This window comes from Pan paniscus, chromosome 2, assembly GCF_029289425.2.
Source record: "Pan paniscus chromosome 2, NHGRI_mPanPan1-v2.0_pri, whole genome shotgun sequence".
NCBI classification, from domain to species: Eukaryota; Metazoa; Chordata; class Mammalia; order Primates; family Hominidae; genus Pan; species Pan paniscus.
Genome location: NC_085926.1, coordinates 133,517,475 through 133,543,877, shown reverse-complemented (window position 1 = coordinate 133,543,877; position 26,403 = coordinate 133,517,475). Strand labels below are relative to the sequence as shown.

At 40.5% G+C, this 26,403-nt stretch overlaps 1 long non-coding RNA gene across 1 annotated transcript in view; it reads left to right on the top strand.

Annotated features, from left to right (window-relative positions):
- Positions 1–26,403, top strand: part of LOC117979772 (uncharacterized) — a 187,647-nt gene that overhangs the window by 139,580 nt on the left and 21,664 nt on the right. Inside the window, exon 5 of the long non-coding RNA XR_010111656.1 lies at positions 21,533–21,794. This is a non-coding gene — a long non-coding RNA (uncharacterized LOC117979772). The remainder of the gene's footprint in view (positions 1–21,532; positions 21,795–26,403) is intronic.

Below are 26,403 nucleotides of genomic sequence, written 5' to 3'. Positions count from 1 at the left end.
GTCTGCAAAGGATTTTATTTCTCCTTCACTTATGAAGCTTAGTTTGGCTGGATATGCAATTCTGGGTTGAAAATTCTTTTCTTTAAGAATGTTGAATATTGGCCCCCACTCTCTTCTGGCTTGTAGAATTTGTGCCGATCAATCCGCTGTTAGTCTGATGGGTTTGCCTTTGAGGGTAACCCGACCTTTCTCTCTGGCTGCCCTTAACATTTTTTCTCTCATTTCAACTTTGGTGAATCTGACAATTATGTGTCTTGGAGTTGCTCTTCTCGAGGAGTATCTTTGTGGAATTCTCTTTATTTCCTGAATTTGAATGTTGGCCTGCCTTGCTAGGTTGGGGAAGTTCTCCTGGATAATATCCTGCAGAGTGTTTTCCAGCTTGGTTCCATTCTCCCCGTCATTTTCAGGTACACCAATCAGACGTAGATTTGGTCTTTTCACATAGTCCCATATTTCTTGGAGGCTTTGTTCATTTCTTTTTACTCTTTTTTCTCTAAACTTCTGTTCTTGCTTCATTTCATTCATTTGATCTTCAATCACTGATACCCTTTCTTCCAGTTGATGAAATCGGCTGATGAACTTGCCCATCCATCATGTAGTTCTTGTGTCATGGTTTTCAGCTCAATGAGGTCATTTAAGGACTTCTCTACACTGGTTATTCTAGTTAGCCATTTGTCTAATCTTTTTTCTATGTTTTTAACTTCTTTGCATTGGGTTCGAACTTCCTCCTTTAGCTCGGAGAAGTTTGATTGTCTGAAACCTTCTTCTCTCAACTTGTCAAAGTCATTCTCTGTCCAGCTTTGTTCCTTTGCTGGTGAGGAGCTGCGTTCCTTTGGAAGGGGAGAGTTACTCTGATTTTTAGAATTTTCAGCTTTTCTGCTCTGTTTTTTCCCCATCTTTGTGGTTTTATCTACCTTTGGTCTTTGATGATGGTGACATACAGATGGGGTTTTGGTGTGGATGTCCTTTCTGTTTGTTAGTTTTCCTTCTAACAGTCAGGACCCTCAGCTACAGGTCTGTTGGAGTTTGCTGGAGGTCCACTCCAGACCCTGTTTGCCTGGGTATCAGCAGCAGAGGCTGTAGAACAGCGAATATTGCTGAACAGCAAATGTTGCTGCCTGATCGTTCCTCTGGAAGCTTCGTCTCAGAGGGGTACCCGGCTGTGCGAGGTGTCAGTCTGCCCCTACTGGGGGGTGCCTCCCAGTTAGGCTAGTCGGAGGTCAGGGACCCACTTGAGGAGGCAATCTGTCTGTTCTCAGATCTCCAGCTGCATGCTGGGAGAACCACTACTCTCTTCAAAGCTGTCAGACAGGGACATTTAAGTCTACAGAGGTTTCTGCTACCTTTTGTTCAGCTATGCCCTGCCCCCAGAGGTGGAGTCTACATAGGCAGGCAGACCTCCTTGAGCTGCAGTGGGCTCCACCCAGTTCGAGCTTCCTGGCCTCTTTGTTTACCTACTCAAGCCTGAGCAATGGCGGGCGTCCCTCCCCCAGCCTCGCTGCCGCCTTGCAGTTTGATCTCAGACTGTTGTGCTAGCAATGAGCGAGGCTCTGTGGGCGTGGGACCCTCCGAGCCAGGTGCGGGATATAATCTCCTGGTGTGCTGTTTGCTAAGACCTTTGGAAAAGTGCAGTATTAGGGTTGGAGTGACCCAATTTTCCAGGTGCCATCTGTCACCATTTCCGTTGGCTAGGAAAGGGAATTCCCTGACCCCTTGTGCTTCCTGGATGAGGTGATGCCTCGCCCTCCTTCAGCTCACACTCGGTGGGCTGCACCTGCTGTACTGCCCCCACTGTCCAACGAGCCCCAGTGAGATATACCCAGTACCTCAGTTGGAAATGCAGAAATCACGCATCTTCTGTGTCACTCACGTTGGGAGCTGTAGACTAGAGCTGTTCCTATTCGGCCATCTTGGAACTGCCCACCGGGCACACTTTTATCACAGGCTTCACCACTATGCAATATATGCACATAAGAAATCTGCACTGGTACCCCCAAACTTATTTTTAAAAAGTAAAGTTTTAGTTTCAACTTTTATAGTTAGAATTATAATTTACCTGGAAATAAGTTTTGTATATAGTGAGAAGTAGGTGTTAAATTTATTTTCTTTTTAAAATAAGGATAACCTACTACTCCAGCTCTATTTATTGAGAAAACTTTCCCCTCTGATTTGCAGCATCACCTCTGTCATAAAGTACACACGCATAATTGGGTCTATTTCTGGGTTTCCATACTGCCTTATTTATCTTGTTTTCTTTTTTCCCTATTTCTATAGGACAAAAATGCCTTATTCATCTATTTGTCTCTCTCTGCATCAATTCCATACTGTTGTAATTATCACAGTTTTATAATAAATATTGATATTTCACTCTTCTTTAAGCCTGTCTTAAATATTCTTGCTTATTTGTACTTCGAGTCACTTGTCAATTTGCACACACACACAAACATAATGGGGAAAACCGACTTCTCTATAATATTGAGTCTTCCAAACTATAAGCAAAGTGTCTCTCTTCAGTTATTTAAATCTTATTTACTGCTTTTCAATAAAGCTTTATAATTTTCTTCACAGAAGTCTTAACACACTTTGTCAGGTACTCAATTTTTTTTAATGCCATTGCAAATGGTTGGTATCATTAAAAAATTTCAGTTTCTAACTGTTTATTGTTGGTGTACAGAAATGCCATTGATTTTGTAAATTGTTTTCTAAACAACACAATTAATGGGGTTGATTCAATACAGATGCATTTAGAAACATTTACCAATTAATTAAAGAAAGCATATTTTTTTAAGCACACATGGAGCATCTACAAATATTGACCATGCTTTAGGTTACAAAACAACTCCAAAATACCAAAGAATCTATATCATACACACCACATTGTATGTCTATAATTTAAGGACATTTACAGAAAGAAAAAGAAACTTGGGATAAAAAAACTAGTTCTTTTGGAAAATGTAAGGCATCTCTGAATCGACCAGAAAAAATATCATAAGGAGAAAAAATAATACTCAGAATTAAATAATAATGAAAATACTATATATCAAAACTTGTGACAGAGCTCACACAATACTTAAGAAAAAATTGTATCAGTCTTCTTTTAAATATTCTTTTTTTTTTTGAGACAGAGGCTCACTCTGTCGCCCATGCTGGAGTGCAGTGGCGTGATCTCTGCTCACTGCAACCTCTGCCTCCCGGGTTTGAGCGATTCTTCTGCCTCAGCCTCCCCAGTAGCTGGGATTACAGGCATGCACCACCATGCCTCTCTCATTTTTTTTTGTTTTGTTTTGTTTTTAGTAGAGACAGGGTTTTACCATTTTGGCCAGGCTGGTCTTGAACTCCTGGCCTCAAGACATCTGCCCGCCTCGGCTGCCCAAAGTGCTGGGATTACAGGCATGAGCCACCACACCTAGCCTTTATAAGTATTTTTAACAACTTTTATTAGAACAGGCTGAAGTTTAATGAGCTAGGTGTCAAAGCTAAGGACTTCGAAAAAGAACAAAACAGTAAATACAAGAAAAAGAGAAGTAATGAGATAATAAAAAGTAAGAGCTAAAGGTAAAGAAATAGAAAACAAATATATAATAAGTAAGATCATCATGGCCAAAAGTTAGTTCTTTGAAAAGGGACCCCCAAATGATAAAGCACACACATGCACAAAATATAAATGAACAAAACTGGTATAATGAAAACAAAATAATCCTTCCACAACAAAACAAAGAAAATAAAACAAATCGATTCAGGTAGTTTTACAAATAATTTTTAAAAATGTTAAAGTAAAGGATAAGATTAATCTTGTCCAAAGTCATTTAGACAACTGAAAACAATGGAACACTTCCCAATTCAACTTATAGTATTAAAATAACCATGGCTCCAAAATTTGGCAGAGACAGTAAAAGAACAGTGAATTGTGAGTCAATTAACTTATAAACCTAGGTGCAAATATATTACAAAACCCCCAAAATATTGGCAGATTTAATCAGGGCAATATACATAAAAATATAGTAGGTGATGTCAAAACTGTTATATTGTAGGGACTCACGATTGGTTTAATGTTGAAAATTTCATTAATGAATTTACTACATTAATAATTTAAGCAGGGGGGGAATTAGATGATATCTTACAAGATTTGGAAAAACCATTTGAAAGACTTCAAATCCATTTATCATAAAAACTCTATGATTTAGATATAGAATGATCTCCCTAGATATTTCAACTTTCACTATTAATTTATAAAAGTTTCATATTAATTGGAACTTTCCCCTTCCAAAATAATGCAAGGACCTTAGCACACATTAATTTTCATTTACTCTCTCTGACTTATATGTGTATTTTAATTTAAAGATACTTTAAACCTCTTGAGACTTTATTATTCCAGTTTCGTAACTCAATATTTATATAGACTTATCCCTATTTTTATTGATCTTCATTCTGCCCTATAATGTTATCCTTCCACAGAGATAATTTTTCTTCTGCCTCTGGAGAGCCCTTAGTGTTGCCATTGGTGAGAGTCCACTGGTGATGAATTCTGTCAGATTTTTTTCTGCAAGCCTTGTTTTTTTTAACCTTTGTTTTTAAAAAATATTTTCACTGAAATTCTAGGTTTGCAGTGTTTTTATTTCTCTTACAGCACTTTTAAGAGGCCATTCAACTGAATTTTGGCTTCTATTGTTTCTGTTGAGAAATTAACTTTCAGTTTTATTGATATTCCTTAGAAGGTTTAGCTAACATTTTTCTTCAGCTGATTTTCTTGTTGTCTTTGCATAGCAGTAGTTTTATATGTCCAGGGTGTTTTTTTGTTTTTTTTTTTGTTTTTTGTTTTTTTGGTTTTTTTGGCTCCTCCTGTTTGTGGTTCATTGGGCTTCTTGACTTATTGGTTGATGTCTTGCATATGTTTCGGAAAGTTCTCAACCATTATCTCTTCAAATACTACTGTCTTTTTATGGTCCATCTTGCCTCCTTCTAAGAATTCATTTAAACACAAGTTAGACTTCACAGAATCCTGAATATCTTTTGCCCTGTGATGGTTAATCTTATGTGTCAACTTGACTATGTTAAGGAATGGCCAGATAGCTGGTAAAACATTACTTCTGGTGTAGAAGAGATTAATATGTGAATTGATAGATTTAGTAAAGATGATCTACCTTCTCCAGTGTGGGCCAGCATCATCCCATCTGTTGAGGGCCAGGATGAAATAAGAAGTCAGAAAAAGGGAAACAAAACAATACAAAAACCAAAAACCATACATCTTCTCCTGCCTTTGGACATCAGAGCTTTTTGTTCAGACTCTAAGACCTACACCAGCCCCCACCCCCACCCTAACCCCCAGCTCTTAGGCCTCTGGACTGGGAATGAATTACACCTGTCGCTTACCTGGTTCTCCAGACTGCAGGTGGCACATTGCGGGACTTAGCCTACATAACCACGTGAGACAAATCTCCTCTTATATATAGCTCTGTATATGCTATTAGTTGTTTCTTTGGAGAACCCTGACTGATGCATACCCTTGCTTCTGCATTTTTTTCCTCCTGTCCTTTTGTCTCCCCATGCTGTATGCTGAATATTTTCTCCTAACTTTACTTCTAAGCCACTAATTTGCTCTTCAGATGTTTCCAATCTGCATTTGAATTCATCTAGTGAGTAATTTATCCTTGTTATTTTGTTGTATTTTTCACTGTTAGGATTTCCACTTGATTATTTTCTACAGTTTCTAGTTCTCTTCTGAAATTCTGAATCTTGCCTCTTATTTCCTTGAGCATAAGCACAGTTATTTCACTGATAACTGATAATCCCAATGTTTGGATCCCCTGTTAGTCTGTCAGGGAAACATCAGCGCCAGAGACTGGGCTCTTCTCCCTGTACCTCTGTTCTCCCCCAAATACTAGCTTGCTAATTCTCCACTGTTTTGTTAACTTTTAAGTTCTTCTAAACAGTTAAAAAATATTTGATATGATTCTTCTGGTATCTTAGAGGAGAGTTGATCTGAATTACCTACTCTATTATTTCTGAAAATCAAAGTCAGGAGATTTTTACTATTCTGGTTTTTAAAATCATGTGCATATGTTACTTCTATAATTAAAAGCAAAGCTCACATTAAAAAAATAAGGTAGATATATGTGTTCTGACATGGAAAGCTTTCTGAAGCAGAAAGTGCAAAATATGCCAAAGAATAATATGTATACAATAATATTAAAACTAATATTCAATATGATTGAGTGCTTATTATGTACAGGAAACTGTTCTAAGGTCTTTGAATGTATTGAATAATTTACTTCTCATAAGATGCCTAAGAAGTAGCTACTGTTATTAGCCTCATATTGTAGATGAGGAAACTGAGGACAGGGAGGTTAATGAACTTGCTCAAGGCCACACATCTAGTATGTAATAGACACAAGATTGAAATCCAGGCTACAGCCCTCAAGAGCACATGCAGTAAGCCACTGTATTGCTTAGACATGACAGATAGCATACCACCCCGAAAACTGACCAAGAAATATACCAAACTATTAGCAGTGGCTGCTTCTTCTTCTTCTTCTTTTTTTTTTTTGAGACAGAGTCTCATTCTGTCACCCAGGCTGGAGTGCAGTGGCACAGTATCAGCTCACTGCAACCTCCGCCTCCTGGGTTCAAGTGATTCTTCTGCCTCAGCTTCCTGAGTAGCTGGGACTACAGGCATTCACCACTATGCCTGGCTAATTTTTGTGTTTTTAGTAGAGATGGGGTTTCACTATATGATGGCCAGGCTGGTCTCAAACTCCTTGCCTCAGGTGATTCGCCTACCTCGGCCTCCCAAAGAGCTGGTGGCTTCTTATTGACATTGAAGATAAATGTGGCTTTACTTTTTATTCTGTATCCATGCTGTAAAATATGGTAGCCACTAGCCACTTATGGGTATTTCAATTTAAGCTAATTAAAATTAAATAAAAATGAAAATCAGCTCCTCTGCTTCAGTAGTTCCATTTCAAATGCGCTCAATAGCCACAGGTGGCTAATGGCTACTGTATTGAACTGTGCGGATATAGAACATTTCCATCATCACAGAAAGTTTTATTGGACAGTGCACTTTGTAGAGTTCAACAGTGTTTGAATTTTTTATAATAAGTATACATTCATGATTTACTTTTGTAATTAAATAGAAAGGATCAATGAGAGAAAGGAAACTGTTTATTCAAAGCTAAATTTCTTTTTCCCTGTTACTTGACCATGCCTTTCTTCCACCTTCTGGAGTTGATCAGTCTATTTTTTCTAACAATTGCCTCTTTGGGTATTCAAAAGCAATACAATGCATAAATCAGTGAAAAGCTCATTTGAATAAAACCATTAGGGGTTTCCTAAGAATGTAGTGACATCTACATAGGGCTATATTCCTCTTGACTGTTTGGAAGCATTTAAAATGCGCCTTAGTTTAAGACATGTTAACCAAATCATGTGCATTTAAAAAAGGCTTTTTTGAAAGCACGTTGGCAAAATATTTGTAATTTATTTTACTAAAAGTCAAGCTAATTGATTGCATGTTTCTGTGAATTTTAAAATTGTAAAACTGAGGAAAATTTATTTTTAAAGTACTCTTTCCATTTGTGGAATATACAAGTAATCAGAGGACATTTGAACTAGAAAGAACATTTTTATTCATCCTAAAGAGTCAGAAGAGCTTCAATCTCATCTTCTAAGTCATTTAACAAAGTAAGGACTGGAAACGCTTAGTTTGGACATGACTAAACTTCTAAAAACTGAAGAAGTTCTATGCTATGGAATACAGAGTGAATTGTTCTGGGTGGCTCCAGGTAGCAGACTAGAACCAGTTGGGGAAAACCAACTGGAATATTTTAACAAGTTGAATTCCAGTAATGAAATGAACGGAACAATCTGATGAACTTCCTTCCCTGATATCAAAGGAATTTGAGCAGAGTTTAAAAGGCCCAGGCAACTGGGCAAAGGATTGCTCTGTTGGATGCGAGGCTAATAGGATGACCTTCTTTAACTGTTAGGTTCTCCAATTTTATGACACTTCTTGTATTGAATATCCATGGCACTGTCACCAGCTGTACCTATAATTCAGCTTAGGCTAAGTTATTGTGCAATATCAAACAACTCCCAATCTGTGGCTTACAATAACAAAGGTTTATTTCCCTATCTGCATGGAAGTCAGCTTCACTGCAGATCAACTGTAGCTCTGCTCCACATCGTCTTCTTTTCAGGCTCCAGAAAGAATAATCAATCCCTATCTGGGACATTGTTGGTCTTGTGGTAAAAATAAGGAAATATGGATGAACCACACAATAGTTTTAAAGCTTCTGCTCTAAAGTGGTACATAACTTCCACTCACATTTCAATGGGCAACACTTGTCATATGGCTAAATTGGCTGCCAATGGGGTAGGGACTAAAATCTTCCTATAAGGATGGGCAGCATGTGCTTGAGAGCAATAATAAAATCTACCATACAAGTTAATGGAAAATAGTCAAATGTGAGCTGAAAAAGGGTTTGAATGAAGACACAGGTAAAATGGAACTGAATGCCAGGATTAATCCCTCCCTCTCTTCCTGTCTTCCTCCTCTCTCTCTCTTTCTCTCTTCCTATTTTTCACACATGCTTTCCTTCCCTTCTCTACTTCCAAAAGTGTATCCAATTATAGGCACTGAGTTAGGGCTTGAGGATGCCTGAGGTTAATAATGCAAACTCTGTTCTAGACAAACTGATATTCTAGTGGCAGAAAAAGTAAGTAAACATATATATGTATATATATCCACATCAAGTGCTATAAAAAGTTAAATACATAGTTATCTGAGTGCACAAAAGCCAAATAACCCAAAATTTTGTGGTAAGGGTTAGTGATTTATAGAACAGACCTTAATCTCAAACTGAGAGTTAACGAAGAAGAAAGGTCGCATTCTAGTTACAGGGAAGAGCATATGTAGAGACTCAGATGTGGGAGAGAGCAGGGCTCTATCTGGAGATCACAGGTTCAATGTGCATGGCACCTGGACTGGAGAAAGAAAGACAAAGAAGGGTGAATATGGGTGAGGCTTTAAGTGATGACATTGTGAGGAGATGTATCAGCCATTCCACGAATGTTCATATAGTGCTGATTTGGGGCCAGCCTACTATTTACTGAGTAACTGCCATAAGCATTGTGTGGAATAAAGTCTGGTAGGGAAGGTTAATGTATAGAGAAAGGGGTGATGTTCACGGTTTTATATTGAGAGACTTGTTTGAAAGGTGGCAGATTGACTACTTAGTTTTCATCTACTCTGAAACATCATGTAAGAGACAGTGAGGGATCCACAAAAGGAGAAAAATACCCTTATAAGGACAAGAAGAACAGGTGAGGATATGACATCTACAATAATATGGCATTGGGGAAGACTGTATGAGTGATAAATGACTTAGCCGCCAAAATAAAGCAAAATACTGTCAGTGACAGGAAAAGTCAAGAAGCAACCCAGCTTCTGTTGCAGAACTCTCAAAAGTCTTTATAACTAGTGTTACCAGGTACCCCTGGAAGTGGGGCTGAAGGCAGAGTTAAAATAGAACTGAGTGAAAGTCTACTTTATGATGAAATTAGAAGCTGCACAGCTCCCTCACCCCTCATCTTCTCCACTGCACACTGCCAGTCAGTAGACAAAAGGTTTACAGATTTGTTTTCTGGAAATATTAAAAGCAGGGAGTCTTTGAACCGATGTAACACCAGGCACAGTTGAAAGTGGGGGTACAATTGTGAAAGCAGGGTGATTAAGTGGCATTTACATATCAGATATTGAGATCCAAGTTTACCATCCTACTGGTAGCCAGATTTATGCCTGCCTTCTCTGCAGATTCTACTCCTTCTAAGAGGAATGATGAAAGATAGCAGCATTAGAAATACTCAGAGAAATGGTCCAGCCATACTATCCTATAACCCATGGCTGAGTAGGCCCCCAAAAATATTTTATTTCGTTTCTCAGTGTTCCATTTTTAAACATGAATGGACAGCTAGGAAATATCAGTCAATTGAGGAAGTATCTAATGTGACAGACTGGGGCCGAAACGCATAAATTTACCACTACTGGGAGGAAGCAGAATAGTAGAGAAAATAAAACCTGGGAAAATAATTATTAATATTCTCACAGAGATCAGAAAAGAATAGGAGGCTAAGGAAAAGTGACATTCAGAGAATACAATGACGGTACAATGACAGCAATACTAAGAAATTAATAGAAGGATTAGAAGATGAAGTTGAAACCATTTCCAGAACACCAGTCAAAACCACAAGATGGAAAATGAGAAAGAAGATAAACAAAATTAGAGGATAATTCATAAGACATAACTTTCAAATAACTGGAGTTCCAGAAAACAATAGAGAATTGGCAGGAGGGAAATCATCAAAGAAATAATTCAAAAATGTCCCAAAATAGAAGGAAGTGAGCTTCTAGACTAAAAGGGCCCACTTGTGCCCCACCTACACAACAGAAATTTACTGAGGTCAAGGCACGTCGTGAAATTTTAAAACACTGGGGAAAATAGATCATTTACATTATCAAGATAAAAACATATGAAACCCAGTGATGATCAGGAATCAGAATGGTATCTTTTAAACACCAACACGGATAGAAAACAGTGGGAAATGTCCTCAGATTTCCAAGCAAAAATATTTTTCATCAGTTAATTCTATACCCCGTGTTATGAACTGAATGGTTGTGTCCCTTCCCCAAATTCACATGTTGAAACCATAACCCCTAATGTGATGGTATTACGTGGTGGGGCCTTTGGAAGGTAATTGAGCTTAGATGAGGTAGTGAGGGTGGAGCCACCATGATGGAATTAGTGTCCTTATAGGAAGAGGAAGAGACTAGAGAGCTCTCACTCTCTCTCTCTCTCTGCATGTGAGGATACAGCAAGAAACAGCCACCTGTCAGCCAGGAAGAGGGCCTTCACCAGAATCTGACCATGCTGGTACCTTCATCTCAGACTTCTAGCCTTTAGAACTGAGAAATCAGTGTCTATTATTTAAGCCACCCCATCTATGGTGTTTTGTTATAGCAGCCTGAGCTAACTAAGACATCCAATCTAACAATAAATTAATATGAGGATGCAATAAAGACACTTTCAGACATTTAAAGTCTCAAAAAATGTACCTCCCCTGTTTTTTTTTTTGGTGGTCGGGGGTGGATAGGGATGATAGTGGAATATGTGCTCCTTCAAAATTAGAGTAAATCAAGAAAGTGAATGACATAGATTCTGGAAATAGGGGACTGAGTATAGAATAGAAGCAAAAGGACCCTCCTGCATGATGAAGAAAGCAGATCCCAGGATGATGGCTGTGCATTAGGACGGAGCACTACCAGTTCATATTGGTGCAGGTCAGTAAGCTCATAAAGAAATTATCTTCAAGTAGATAAAATTGATACCTTAATGCATTTAAACAGATTTGCACAACCGGGAGAGAATTTGTTAAAGTTAGTATTTAGTACAAATACTTAGAAGCAAACAAATAACATAAAAGGCATTTACAAATGTGAGTGTAAACAAAAGGTACAGGAAAGGAGAAGTACACATAGTACATTACTCAACTCAGCTGAGAATGGCATTTAGATAGTTATGGTAATGGAATCACTGAATATTGATCTATAACTCAGCTTATTCACAGGCTGCAGGGACTGCCAGAAGTTGACAAACATTTTTGTAAAGAGCCAAATAATAAATATTTTAAGCTTTGTGGGCAACATGGTCTCTGTCACAACTACTCAACTCTGCTATCCTGGCACTAAAACAGTCAGAGACAAGCATAAACAAATGGGCATGACTGTATTTCAGTTATATCTTATTTACAAAAACAGGTGGCCCTGGTTTGCTGACCCCCAGGCAAGAAATATGTGTGTGTAGAGAAAGAGGTGAGGTGGAGAACTAAGCCTTTGTATTTTATAGAGGGAAGACAAGAGTGAATGACTGAGATCGAAAAACAACAACAACAACGAAGTAGTAATCTAAGCCTATTTTTTCAAGATATGGAGATGAATACTAAATGAAAATGGGGGGATGTAGTGGGAGACTTCTCTTTATTGTATGAATATGACCTTTGTAGAACTGTTTATTTCTTTAAACCATATGCTTGTATAAGTTGAATAAAATAATGAAATTAAAAATTAAAAATATTAAAATTCATGTGGGCAGCAAACTGTAGTCCACATATGTTTAGGTGATTAAGAAAGATGAGGTCACGCTGAGTATTCTGTGAGAAGGGGGAATTAGGACCCTGAAGCTCAGGCAGAGTTTTCATGATCTCTGTCTCCTCCTCCCCATCCCAAGGTGAAGACCCTGGGGTACATGGACAGGATGCATGTCTGTTCTTCAAGGTTAGGTGTTTAGCAGCTGAAAATATCAACACCTGTAATGCCTTTTTAAAAAAAAAATTTAATTTTTATTTTAAGTTCCAGGATACAAGTGCAGAACATGTAGGTTTGTTACATAGGTATATGTGTGCCATGGTGGTTTGCTGCACCTGTCAACCTGTCATCTAGGTTTGAAGCCCCACACGCATTAGCTATTTGTCCTAATGCTCTCCCTCCTCTTGCCCCCAGCCTCCCGACTGGGCCGGGTGTGTGTTGCTTCCCTCCCTGTGTCCATGTGTTCTCATTGTTCAACTCCCACTTATGAGTGAGAACATGTAGTGTTTGGTTTTCTGTTCCTGTGTTAGTCTGCTGAAGATGATGGGTTCCAGCTCTATCCATGTCCCTGCAAAGGACATGGATCTCATTCCTTTTTATGGCTGCATAGTATTCCATGGTGTATAGGTACCGCATTTTCTTTATCTAGTCTATCATTGATGGGCATTTGGGTTGGTTCCATGTCTTTGCTATTGTAAATAGTGCTGCAATAAACACATGTGTGCATGTCTTTATAGTAGAATGATTTATATTCCTTTGTGTATATACTCAGTAATGGGATTGCTGGGTCAAATGGTATTTCTGGTTCTAGATCCTTGAGGAATTGCCACACTGTCTTCCACAATGGTTGAACTAATTTACACTTCCACCAATAGTATAAAAGCATTCCTATTTCTCCATAGCCTCTCCAGCATCTATTGTTTCTCGACTTTTTAATAATCACCATTCTGACTGGCATGAGATGGTATCTCATTGTGGTTTTGATTTGCGTTTCTCTGATGATCAGTGATTTTGAGCTTTTTTTCATATGTTTGTTGACTGCATAAATGTCTTCTTTTGAGAAGTGTCTGTTCATGTCCTTTGCCCACTTTTTGATGGAGTTATTTGTTTTTTTCTTGTAAATTTGTTTAAGTTCCTCGTAGATTTTGGATATTAGATCTTTGGCAGATGTGTAGATTTGCAAACATTTTCTCCCATTCTATTGGTTGCCTGTTCACTCTGATGATAGTTTCTTTCACTTTGTAGAAGCTCTTTCATTCTATTAGATCCCATTTGTCAATTTTGGCTTTTGTTGCAATTGCTTTTAGCATTTTCATCATGAAGTCTTTGCCCATGCCTATTTCCTGAATGGTATTGCCTAGATTTTCTTCTAGGGTTTTTATGGTTTTGGGTTTTATATTTAAGTAAGTCTTTAATCCATCTTGAGTTAATTTTTGTGTAAGGTGTAAGGAAAAGGTCCAGTACTGGTACCAAAACAGACATATAGTCCAATGGAACAGAGTCCTCAGAAATAATACCATATATCTACAACCATCTGATCTTCAACAAACCTGACAAAAACAAGCAATAGGGAAAGGATTCCCTATTTAATAAATGGTTCTGGGAAAATTGGCTAGCCATATGCAGAAAACACCCAAAATGTCTTAATGCCAGGCTCATGTTGGCAGTTTCCTGGTCTGTGACCTGCTAGTGGAGCTCTGGTGGCTGACACAGACCGCATTGTGGCCTGTACTTGTGGGTGGGTTGGGGATCTGTGGGTCAAGGCCCTCAGGAATGTCTGGCCTGGCATGATCTCCCATTAGCAGACACAGCTAGATCAATTGCATGGCAGGTTGGCAAGGTTTCTGGAGAGCAGGCTGTGTGGGGGCAACTGCTAAGCATGGCTAGGTGGAAAGGCCCATGAGCAGGGTGAGGGTGCTGGACCTACACCTGAGCTGGGTTCAGGCTGGAGTAATAGAAGTGCTGGGGAGACTTGTGGGTCTGAGGCACTCCCTGGGTGCTGAATCATAATAGAGGGCTTACAGAAAATTAATGAAGCCAATTTCTGACTGGAATCATTGTTTGTGAATCATGTGTCTTTGCTCATTAAATAAATTATTGGTGTCTTCCCAGTCATTATGGATGCATTGTAAATTAGGGCTATTCATAAACAATTTGCTTCTGTTGTGTTTAAATGGGGTTGGGATTGGGGAGGAGAAGGAGGGTGACCAGTAGGGAGGAGAGGCTGGAGGCCAGAGCTGCTGAAAGGGGCAGCTGAGTTGGGAGGGGAGCAGGGGTGAGGAGGAGTCAGGCCTGAGGAGGAGGGGTTTGGCTCTGGCCCCTTCCCCCAAGTGGCGTACATTAGGTTCTACAGATCTGCCATCATTACCAACTGGGCAAAGACCTCCCTCAAAATTGTGTCTAAGACCCCATGGCCACCTCTTCTTAGCCCCTTTCCAATAGATCCAAATGTCCTTGATTGGAGGGTGGGTAGAGGGCACACGATTTCTCCGACAGAATCAGCTGTGCACATCCCCAGCAGCAGAAGACTCGGGGAGCCCCTTGGCACTCTCTTCTTCCTGACCCCTCTCTCTGAGACCCTTGCTTCAAGCCCATGGGCAGCTAGGACCCCTGAGGTAAAGATGGTCAGGGGCTGACTGCTCATCCCAGGGGGCCTTATGATGGCTGCAAAAAGACTGAGGAAGGGCCCAAAATAGGAAAATGAGGGAGGAATGAAAAGCCAGTTGAAGCAGAGAGGGACAGAGGATGAAGAAGTAGTCTCCAAGATTGATTCTGTTTACCAGCAAGGAAAGCCCTTTCTTTTTTTTTTTTTTTTTTTTTTTTTTTTTTAGTTTTAAGGAGCAGGGAGTTTAATAGGCAAGAGAGAAGGGGGAGGAAAGAAAGAAAAAGCTCCCCTCTACAGAGACAGAGGAAGGGTGGCTCCAAAGCCAAGAGACAGAACCCCACTTTCAGGTAGTATCAACCAGCTATATTGGAAGGCTGGAGGAGGCGGTGTCTGATTTGCATAGAGTTCGGGGCATTGGTTTGACCAGGCATGTCATTCACGTAGCCCGCGAAAAAACTGGCCCTCACATCCTCTCTTTTTAATATGCAAATGCAGGGCGCCATGATGTTCCACACACGTGGGGATATGTAGGGGCAGCCATACTGCCAGGCACATGTGGGGGCAAGGGCAAGAGGACAACAGTGGGAATCGCCATGTTAGGTGGACCCAGTTTCTTTTTTTTTTTTTTTTTTTATTGTACTTTAAGTTTTAGGGTACATGTGCACATTGTGCAGGTTAGTTACATATGTATACATGTGCCATGCTGGTGCGCTGCACCCACTAACTCGTCATATAGCATTAGGTATATCTCCCAATGCTATCCCTCCCCCCTCCCCACACCCCACAACAGTCCCCAGAGTGTGATATTCCCCTTCCTGTGTCCATGTGATCTCATTGTTCAATTCCCACCTATGAGTGAGAATATGTGATGTTTGGTTTTTTGTTCTTGCAATAGTTTACTGAGAATGATGATTTCCAATTTCTTCCATGTCCCTACAAAGGACATGAACTCATCATTTTTTATGGCTGCATAGTATTCCATGGTGTATATATGCCACATTTTCTTAATCCAGTCTATCATTGTTGGACATTTGGGTTGGTTCCAAGTCTTTGCTATTGTGAATAATGCCGCAATAAACATACGTGTGCATGCGTCTTTATAGCAGCATGATTTATAGTCCTTTGGGTATATACCCAGTAATGGGATGGCTGGGTCAAATGGTATTTCTAGTTCTAGATCCCTGAGGAATCGCCACACTGCCTTCCACAATGGTTGAACTAGTTTACAGTCCCACCAACAGTGTAAAAGTGTTCCTATTTCTCCACATCCTCTCCAGCACCTGTTGTTTCCTGACTTTTTAATGATTGCCATTCTAACTGGTGTGAGATGGTATTTCATTGTGGTTTTGATTTGCATTTCTCTGATGGCCAGTGATGGTGAGCATTTTTTCATGTGTTTTTTGGCTGCATAAATGTCTTCTTTTGAGAAGTGTCTGTTCATGTCCTTCGCCCACTTTTTGATGGGGTTGTTTGTTTTTTTCTTGTAAATTTGTTTGAGTTCACTGTAGATTCTGGATATTAGCCCTTTGTCAGATGAGTAGGTTGCGAAAATTTTCTGCCATTTTGTAGGTTGCCTGTTCACTCTGATGGTAGTTTCTTTTGCTGTGCAGAAGCTCTTTAGTTTAATGAGATCCCATTTGTCAATTTTGGCTTTTGTTGCCATTGCTTTTGGTGTTTTAGACATGAAGTCCTTGCCCATGCCTATGTCCTGAATGGTAATGCCTAGGTTTTCTTCTAGGGTTTTTATGGTTTTAGGTCTAACGTTTACGTCTTTAATCCATCTTGAATTGATTTTTGTATAAGGTGTAAGGAAGGGATCCAGTTTCGGCTTTCTGCATATGGCTAGCCAGTTTCCCCAGCACCATTTATTAAATAGGGAATCCTTTCCCCATTGTTTGTTTTTCTCAGGTTTGTCAAAGATCAGATAGTTGCAGATATGCGGTGTTATTTCTGAGGGCTCTGTTCTGTTCCATTGATCTATATCTCTGTTTTGGTACCAGTACCATGCTGTTTTGGTTACTGTAGCCTTGTAGTATAGTTTGAAGTCAGGTAGTGTGATGCCTCCAGCTTTGTTCTTTTGGCTTAGGATTGACTTGGTGATGCGGGCTCTTTTTTGGTTCCATATGAACTTTAAAGTAGTTTTTTCCAATTCTGTGAAGAAAGGCATTGGTAGCTTGATGGGGATGGCATTGAATCTATAAATTACCTTGGGCAGTATGGCCATTTTCACGATATTGATTCTTCCTACCCATGAGCGTGGAATGTTCTTCCATTTGTTTGCATCCTCTCTTATTTCCTTGAGCAGTGGTTTGTAGTTCTCCTTGAAGAGGTCCTTCACATCCCTTGTAAATTGGATTCCTAGGTATTTTATTCTCTTTGAAGCAATTGTGAATGGGAGTTCACTCATGATTTGGCTCTCTGTTTGTCTGTTATTGGTGTATAAGAATGCTTGTGATTTTTGTACATGGATTTTGTATCCTGAGACTTTGCTGAAGTTGCTTATCAGCTTAAGGAGATTTTGGGCTGAGACAATGGGGTTTTCTAGATATACAATCATGTCGTCTGCAAAGAGGGACAATTTGACTTCCTCTTTTCCTAATTGAATACACTTTATTCCCTTCTCCTGCCTAATTGCCCTGGCCGGAACTTCCAACACTATGTTGAATAGGAGTGGTGAGAGAGGGCATCCCTGTCTTGTGCCAGTTTTCAAAGGGAATGCTTCCAGTTTTTGCCCATTCAGTATGATATTGGCTGTGGGTTTGTCATAGATAGCTCTTATTATTTTGAAATACATCCCATCAATACCTAATTTATTGAGAGTTTTTAGCATGAAGGGTTGTTGAATTTTGTCAAAGGCTTTTTCTGCATCTATTGAGATAATCATGTGGTTTTTGTCTTTGGCTCTGTTTATATGCTGGATTACATTTATTGATTTGCATATATTGAGCCAGCCTTGTATCCCAGGGATGAAGCCCACTTGATCATGGTGGATAAGCTTTTTGATGTGCTGCTGGATTCAGTTTGCCAGTATTTTATTGAGGATTTTTGCATCAATGTTCATCAAGGATATTGGTCTAAAATTCTCTTTTTTGGTTGTGTCTCTGCCAGGCTTTGGTATCAGAATGATGCTGGCCTCATAAAATGAGTTAGGGAGGATTCCCTCTTTTTCTATTGATTGGAATAGTTTCAGAAGGAATGGTACCAGTTCCTCCTTGTACTTCTGATAGAATTCGGCTGTGGATCCATCTGGTCCTGGACTCTTTTTGGTTGGTAAACTATTGATTATTGCCACAATTTCAGCTCCTGTTATTGGTCTATTCAGAGATTCAACTTCTTCCTGGTATAGTCTTGGGAGAGTGTATGTGTCAAGGAATTTATCCATTTCTTCTAGATTTTCTAGTTTATTTGCGTAGAGGTGTTTGTAGTATTCTCTGATGGATGGTAGTTTGTATTTCTGTGGGATCGGTGGTGATATCCCCTTTATCATTTTTTATTGTGTCTATTTGATTCTTCTCTCTTTTTTTCTTTATTAGTCTTGCTAGCGGTCTATCAATTTTGTTGATCCTTTCAAAAAACCAGCTCCTGGATTCATTGATTTTTTGAAGGGTTTTTTGTGTCTCTATTTCCTTCAGTTCTGCTGTGATATTAGTTATTTCTTGCCTTCTGCTAGCTTTTGAATGTGTTTGCTCTTGCTTTTCTAGTTCTTTTAATTGTGATGTTAGGGTGTCAATTTTGGATCTTTCCTGCTTTCTCTTGTGGGCATTTAGTGCTATAAATTTCCCTCTACACACTGCTTTGAATGCATCCCAGAGATTCTGGTATGTTGTGTCTTTGTTCTCGTTGGTTTCAAAGAACATCTTTATTTGTGCCTTTATTTTGTTATGTATCCAGTAGTCATTCAGGAGCAGGTTGTTCAGTTTCCATGTAATTGAGTGGTTTTGAGTGAGATTCTTAATCCTGAGTTCTAGTTTGATTGCACTGTGGTCTGAGAGATAGTTTGTTATAATCTCTGTTCTTTTACCTTTGCTGAGGAGAGCTTTACTTCCAAGTATGTGGTCAATTTTGGAATAGGTGTGGTGTGGTGCTGAACAAAATGTATATTCTGTTGATTTGGGGTGGAGAGTTCTGTAGATGTCTATTAGGTCTGCTTGGTGCAGAGCTGAGTTCAATTCCTGGGTATCCTTGTTGACTTTCTGTCTCGTTGATCTGTCTAATGTTGACAGTGGGGTGTTAAAGTCTCCCATTATTAATGTGTGGGAGTCTAAGTCTCTTTGTAGGTCACTCAGGACTTGCTTTATGAATCTGGGTGCTCCTGTATTGGGTGCATATATATTTAACATAGTTAGCTCTTCTTGTTGAATTGATCCCTTTACCATTATGTAATGGCCTTCTTTGTCTCTTTTGATCTTTGTTGGTTTAAAGTCTATTTTATCAGAGACTAGGATTGCAACCCCTGGCTTTTTTTGTTTTCCATTTGCTTGGTAGATCTTCCTCCATCCTTTTATTTTGAACCTATGTGTGTCTCTGCACATGAGATGGGTTTACTGAATACAGCACAGTGATGGGTCTTGACTCTTTATCCAATTTGCCAGTCTGTGTCTTTTAATTGGAGCATTTAGTCCAGTTACAGTTAAAGTTAATATTGTTATGTGTGAATTTGATCCTGTCATTATGATATTAGCTGGTTATTTTGCTCGTTAGTTGATGCAGTTTCTTCCTAGTCTCGATGGTCTTTACATTTTGGCATGTTTTTGCAGTGGCTGGTACCGGTTGTTCCTTTCCATGTTTAGTGCTTCCTTCAGGAGCTCTTTTAGGGCAGGCCTGGTGGTGACAAAATCTCTCAGCATTTGCTTGTCTGTGAAATATTTTATTTCTCCTTCACTTATGAAGCTTATTTTGGCTGGATATGAAATTCTGGGTTGAAAATTCTTTTCTTTAAGAATGTTGAATATTGGCCTCCACTCTCTTCTGGCTTGTAGGGTTTCTGCCGAGAGATCCGCTGTTAGTCTGTTGGGCTTCCCTTTGAGGGTAACCCGACCTTTCTCTCTGGCTGCCCTTAACATTTTTTCCTTCATTTCAACTTTGGTGAATCTGACAATTATGTGTCTTGGAGTTGCTTTTCTCGAGGAGTATCTTTGTGGCGTTCTCTGTATTTCCTGAATCTGAACGTTGGCCTGCCTTGCTAGATTGGGGAAGTTCTCCTGGATAATATCCTGCAGAGTGTTTTCCAACTTGGTTCCATTCTCCCCATCAGTTTCAGGTACACCAATCAGATGTCAATTTGGTCTTTTCACATAGTCCCATATTTCTTGGAGGCTTTGCTCATTTCTTTTTATTCTTTTTTCTCTACACTTCCCTTCTTGCTTCATTTCATTCATTTCATCTTCCATTGCTGATACCCTTTCTTCCAGTTGATCGCATCGGCTCCTGAGGCTTCTGCATTCTTCACGTAGTTCTCGAGCCTTGGTTTTCAGCTCCACCAGCTCCTTTAAGCACTTCTCTGTATTGGTTATTCTAGTTATACATTCTTCTAAATTTTTTTCAAAGTTTTCAACTTCTTTGCCTTTGGTTTGAATGTCCTCCCGTAGCTCAGAGTAATTTGATCGTCTGAAGCCTTCTTCTCTCAGCTCGTCAAAGTCATTCTCCATCCAGCTTTGTTCCGTTGCTGGTGAGGAACTGCATTCCTCTGGAGGAGGAGAGGCGCTCTGCGTTTTAGAGTTTCCAGTTTTTCTGTTCTGTTTTTTCCCCCATGTTTGTGGTTTTATCTACGTTTGGTCTTTGATGATGGTGATGTACTGATGGGTTTTTGGTGTGGATGTCCTTTCTGTTTGTTAGTTTTCCTTCTAACAGACAGGACTCTCAGCTGCAGGTCTGTTGGAATACCCTGCAGTGTGAGGTGTCAGTGTGCACCTGCTGGGGGGTCAGGTGTCAGGGACCCACTTGAGGAGGCAGTCTGCCCGTTCTCAGATCTCCAGCTGCGTGCTGGGAGAACCACTGCTCTCTTCAAAGCTGTCAGACAGGGACATTTAAGTCAGCAGAGGTTACTGCTGTCTTTTTGTTTGTCTGTGTCCTGCCCCCAGAGGTGGAGCCTACAGAGGCAGGCAGGCCTCCTTGAGCTGTGGTGGGCTCCACCCAGTTCGAGCTTCCAGGCTGCTTTGTTTACCTAATCAAGCCTGGGCAATGGCGGGCGCCCCTCCCCCAGCCTCACTATGGCCTTGCAGTTTGATCTCAGACTGCTGTGCTAGCAATCAGCGAGACTCCGTGGGCGTAGGACCCTCCGAGCCAGGTGCGGGATATAATCTCGTGCGCCGTTTTTTAAGCCGGTCCGAAAAGCGCAATATTCGGGTGGGAGTGACCCGATTTTCCAGGTGCGTCCGTCACCCCTTTCTTTGACTTGGAAAGGGAACTCCCTGACCCCTTGCGCTTCCCAAGTGAGGCAATGCCTCGCCCTGCTTCGGCTCGAGCATGGTGCGCGCACCCACTGACCTGCGCCCACTGTCTGGCACTCCCTAGTGAGATGAACCCGGTACCTCAGATGGAAATGCAGAAATCACCCATCTTCTGCGTCGCTCACGCTGGGAGCTGTAGACCGGAGCTGTTCCTATTCGGCCATCTTGGCTCCTCCCGCAGGAAAGCCCTTTCAAACAGGAGCTGTTACTAAAGGATGTGTGGTGATGTGTGGCCCTCAAGGAAGGCAAGCTGTAAGGATGAAGAGCCAGGAGCTGGAAGCCCACAGGGTACAGGATGATACGTTCTCGTTTTGTTTTGTGCATCTTCTCTTTCTGCAGCCTTTGCCTTCTCCTGTTACTCTACTGGACGTTTCAATAGATGAGAGACAATCCTAAAGAAAGTGGGGAGAGACAGGGGCTAAGCAGACACCCTAAAAGTACGTGCTTCATAAGACAAAAGCCTGAAATGGAGACACAAGGAAGGCTTCCTTAGAAGGAAGGAAGGAAGAAGAGAATTGTCCACAGTGTTTATGACAACGTTAAAATATGAAGATAGAAGACATAAAGGATGATAAAGCCCCATGGGATTTTCACCTCTGAGGTATGTAGAGAATATAGTGCCTTCTAATTTATGTCAGTGATTCTTATGAACCCAGAATACCTGTTCCTATATAAATAATGTGTTAAGTGGAAGATGGGTTCCCAGGGCAGACTGTAAAAGCCTAGTGATCCCACCATGCTCCAAGTAGCTGGTACTTGGGAGCTACAGCAAGAGATCCCCAAAGTCCTAGAAATGGATGCAGATAGGCTGTCCTCAGAGAGATGCCTGATGCCTGGACAGGAAACAAACGAGGCAAAAAAGTACCCTGTCGTGGTGGCTGGATTGAACATATTGAACCTGTGTCTAGAAATGACCCAGCAGTTAGGATACACCTGCTCAACAATGCAATCCCAGATGAAGAGGGTCACATAGGCCCACCCAGGGGGACCATTCAGCACTGAGCAGTGCCATGGGGGCTGGTGCTCTGTCTTCCTGCACAGTCATCCCATCTTTTTAGTAGTTATGCACGTGTGTGTGTGTGTGTGTGTGTAGGGGTGGGCATCACACTTAAAGCCTTCTTTCTTGGACTTCCCACTTAGCCAGCAAACTTTCAGTAATGTGACCTCCCACAAAAGACCCTGTCATAGTCAGGTATTCATGAGCATCTAATGGTTTAAAAAATTGGCTTCTGGCATCTCCATGAGTCTCTGGAGACATGTCTGGCATCCTGAGTCAGAACCACTCTAGGACCTGCCATCAGTGAGATTTCTAAGCTCTCAAACTAGCTTGCCTTGTGGAACCCTCTTCAAACTTCTTCACAGTAGAATACCCATAATACCAATATTAGGGGTGTTTTGGGAGTAGGAGACCAGCCACAGAGTGTAAGAAGCAGAAAAAGGTAGAGCAAAATGGTGTGTTTTCCTGTTCAGGGTGCAGGGCTGGCCTTGGTGGTGGTGGGCAATGGAGCACTTTGTCCTGCAATCACATAGTTCACACATCCATCTGCTCCACAGTGTTTATTGAGCACTTTGTGCCAGGCAACAAAGTCCCTGTCAACAAAGTCCCTGGGTGTCAACAAAGTCCCTGTTCTCATGGAGCTTATACTCAGTTTGTGACTGTGGATGAGTTTATGTGTTTTGAGGTATACAGGAAATTAAAAAGCAAATAAATGAGTCTGACAAATTCCAATGGTGATGAGTGCTATAAAGAAAATCAAGCAGGTGATGTGACAGTGACAGCAGAGGCTGGGTGGTCATCAGTGGCCTCACTGAAAGGAGACATTTAAACATAGACCGAGTGAGTGATAAGGAGCCAGTCAGGGAAGAGCTGGCCAGGGACAGCCAGGTTCAGAGAGTTCAGGGAGAGGGACGTGCAAGTACAGAGCCTAAAGGCAGAGAAAGCCACTGGCACCCAGACAGGAGACAGGCCAGCACAACTGAGGCTTGATAGAACACAGGAGTGGGATTTTGTGAGGCTCGGGGAGAAAGGGGGCAGATTATCCTGGGTATTTAAGTCCAGGTAAGCAGTATGGGTTTTATTCTCAATGCAATGGGAAGAGATTCCACAGTCTGATCTGCATGTTAAAAAGCTGTTCTAGCTGCTAAGTGGAGACTGCAGGGGGGAAAAGAGGGAAGGAAGAAGCTGCGTTTGGTTATGGCAATGATTCTGGGAGTGACTGAATTATCTTCCCTTTAGCTTTCCTCTGTCTTTTCCAAATAAACCTTGGTCTGGTAAGCACTGTCTATCTCAGGTAAAGGTTCAAAGGGAAGAAAGCAATCTCTTCTAACAAATTCTCCTTAGGGCTGGGTCATTAAACCACCCAGAGGTGTTTGACTTTTTAAAGGCTGTTAATTGGAATGGATTTCTTATTGGTAGAGTTTTAGGCAGGAAGGGAAAGCATTTTGGCTATCTGGCCAGGGCTGACATTTACAGTAAGGCTTCTCAAACCTTTTGTCGAAATGCAGATTCCTAGTTAGCAGTCTTACAAAAGGGCCTAAAATTTTGCTTTTCTAACAGATTCCCAGGTGATGCCAATGCTGCTGGTTCATGGACCACATTTTGAATTATATGGTTTTAGAAGTCTGTTTCATGTGTTAAAGAAAGCTCTGAGTATTAAGAGCAGCTTTCTGGATATTTATTCATTCATTCTAAAGGGGATCAGGACATGTCACCCCAAAACATGCCACTTTGGCATAAGGATTATTTTGAGCTGAAGGCAACTGAGAAAAAGCAGACACAGGAAGAGATCTCTACCCTCCCCTTATCTTCCTAAAAGCAGAACATAAATTTCCCTTTGTGAAGGTGGCATAAATTTGCCCCCCTCTCCTGTACTAGTATGAGAAAAGCAACTCTTATCACTGGAGACAGAGGGCCCACACCTAGATGACTCTGCATAAACAAACCTTACTGAATAATTCTTATCTACCATTAGTTTCCTCCATATATTTACCTTCCCACAATTTACTGCTCCTGGAAGCCCAAACTCCCTCTCCTTTGACTAGTCACTTCTCCATAATTTATCATCCTTTGTTAAAATGGGATATAAGCCCCCAAGTCTAGCCACTTCTTTTGTTTTTTCACTTCTTTTCTGTGAAGCCTCCATGCACATAAAATATTAACACTAAATAAAATTTGTATGCTTTTCTTGTGTTAGTCTGTCTTTTGTCAGTTTAATTCACAGACTCCATTTATGGAACATAATAGAGTAGAGAAAAAGCTTTTCCTTCCCTACAGTTTGTTCATTCCAATGTTTCTTGGTTAGTAGACACCATCATATTTAAGGGGATGAAAGAGTTTTCTGAGGAGGTTGCCAAAACGTATGTTTTTATTGAACCTTTGGAAAACCAGACACATCTGGAATCTGGTACTCTGAGTCCTCAGCCAGTGGTGTGCTGGTGAATGTTTAAAAACTGTCTTTCTGAGGAAAAAAAGTCCTGATTTGTAGCATTTGTTGATTTTTGTGATGTAAATCTCTTATCAGGGCTGATTGTCAGCTCCTAACATGATATCACTTAATGTACATACAGATAATAACAGATATAATAAATTAGCCCAAGAACATAGATAATTGTAAATTATATTCAAGTAATTAGGAAATAATGAGCTTTTAGTATCAATTACTTTTGTTTTCAATGTAATTTATTTCATTGTAAGTTTTATAATTTAATTTTTAAATAATGGCTATGTTTAACAACTGGCTTACAAAAATCCTGAAAATAAAGCAATCTCTTCCTCAGTTATTTCTTGGCCTCAGGTTTCAAATAAAATCCCTGTCCTGTAAGCCTTGCACATTTCAGGTAAAGGTTTCCAAGGGAAGAAAGCAATCTCCTTGAACAAATTCTCCACTACTGCCTCAGGACCTTCCTATGCTCAGCCAATCCTCCCATTTTTGCTATTAGGTGAGTTTCTAGTCTCAGAATTCTACTCTCTTTCCAAATTCTTGTTGTGAATGCTGGTGAGTAATAGCAGAGATGTTAGAGATAATGGATGACAGAGAAAATGAGGATGATAATGACAGAGGTAAATGGGGTGGGGGAAAGGAACTACCTGAGATGCTGCAAGTCTTGCACCCCTTGCCATTTTAACAACGTCTCATTAAATTTTCACAGCCCTGTGACATAGATGAGCAACCTGAGGCCCAGAGAGGGGATGGTATTTGCCTAAGGTCACACAGCTAAGAAATTTTAAACTTAGATACAAATCCAGATGTTTCCAGGAATGGAACAAAAATTGTCTTAACAAAAATTGTATAGATGTACATAATTAATAGTTGGGCTGGGTATAGATTTCTTGGTTGGAAATCACTTCCCTGGAGGATTCTGAATACGTTGTCCTATTACACTCTAGCCTTGAGCAATTGATTGCCATTTAAATACCTGACTTTTTTTTCCTTTGTGAAAGTTTTTTGTTTGTTTGTTTGTGAGATGGAGTCTTGCACTGTCACCTGGGCTAGAGTGCAATGGTGCGATGTTGGCTCATTGCAACCTCACCTCCTGGGTTCGAGCGATTCTCCTGCCTCAGCCTCCTGAGTAGCTGGGATTACAGGCGTCTGCCACCACGCCTGGCTAATTTTTTTTTGTATTTTTAGTAGAGACGGGGTTTCACTATGTTGGCCAGGCTGGTCTTGAACTCCTGACCTCACGATCCGCCCGCCTTGGCCTCCCAAAGTGCTGGGATTACAGGTGTGCGTCACCATGCCCGGCCTATGTGAGTTTTTAGAATCTCCTCTTTCTCCTCTGTGACTATTTTTTATTTTAGCTTTTACTTCCTTAGTGATGTCCTTGCTGTATATTCCACTCTACTGAATTTTTTTCATTTTTGCAATCATATTTATAATTTCCATGAGCTAATTTTTTGTTCTGTGTATTTTTTTTTAATTAGGGCCTGCAGTATCTTCTCTTTTTTCACTTTGAGAGTCTCAATTATTTAAGTTCCCCTTCTTTTTTTTTTTTTTTTTTTTGAGACGGAGTCTCGCTTTATTGCCCAGGCTGGAGTGCAGTGGCGCGATCTTGGCTCACTACAAGCTCTGCCTCCCGGGTTCACGCCATTCTCCTGCCTCAGCCTCTCCAAGTAGCTGGGACTACAGGTGCCTGCCATCACGCCCGGCTAATTTTTTTGTATTTTTAGTAGAGACAGGGTTTCACCGTGGTCTCAATCTCCTGACCTCGTG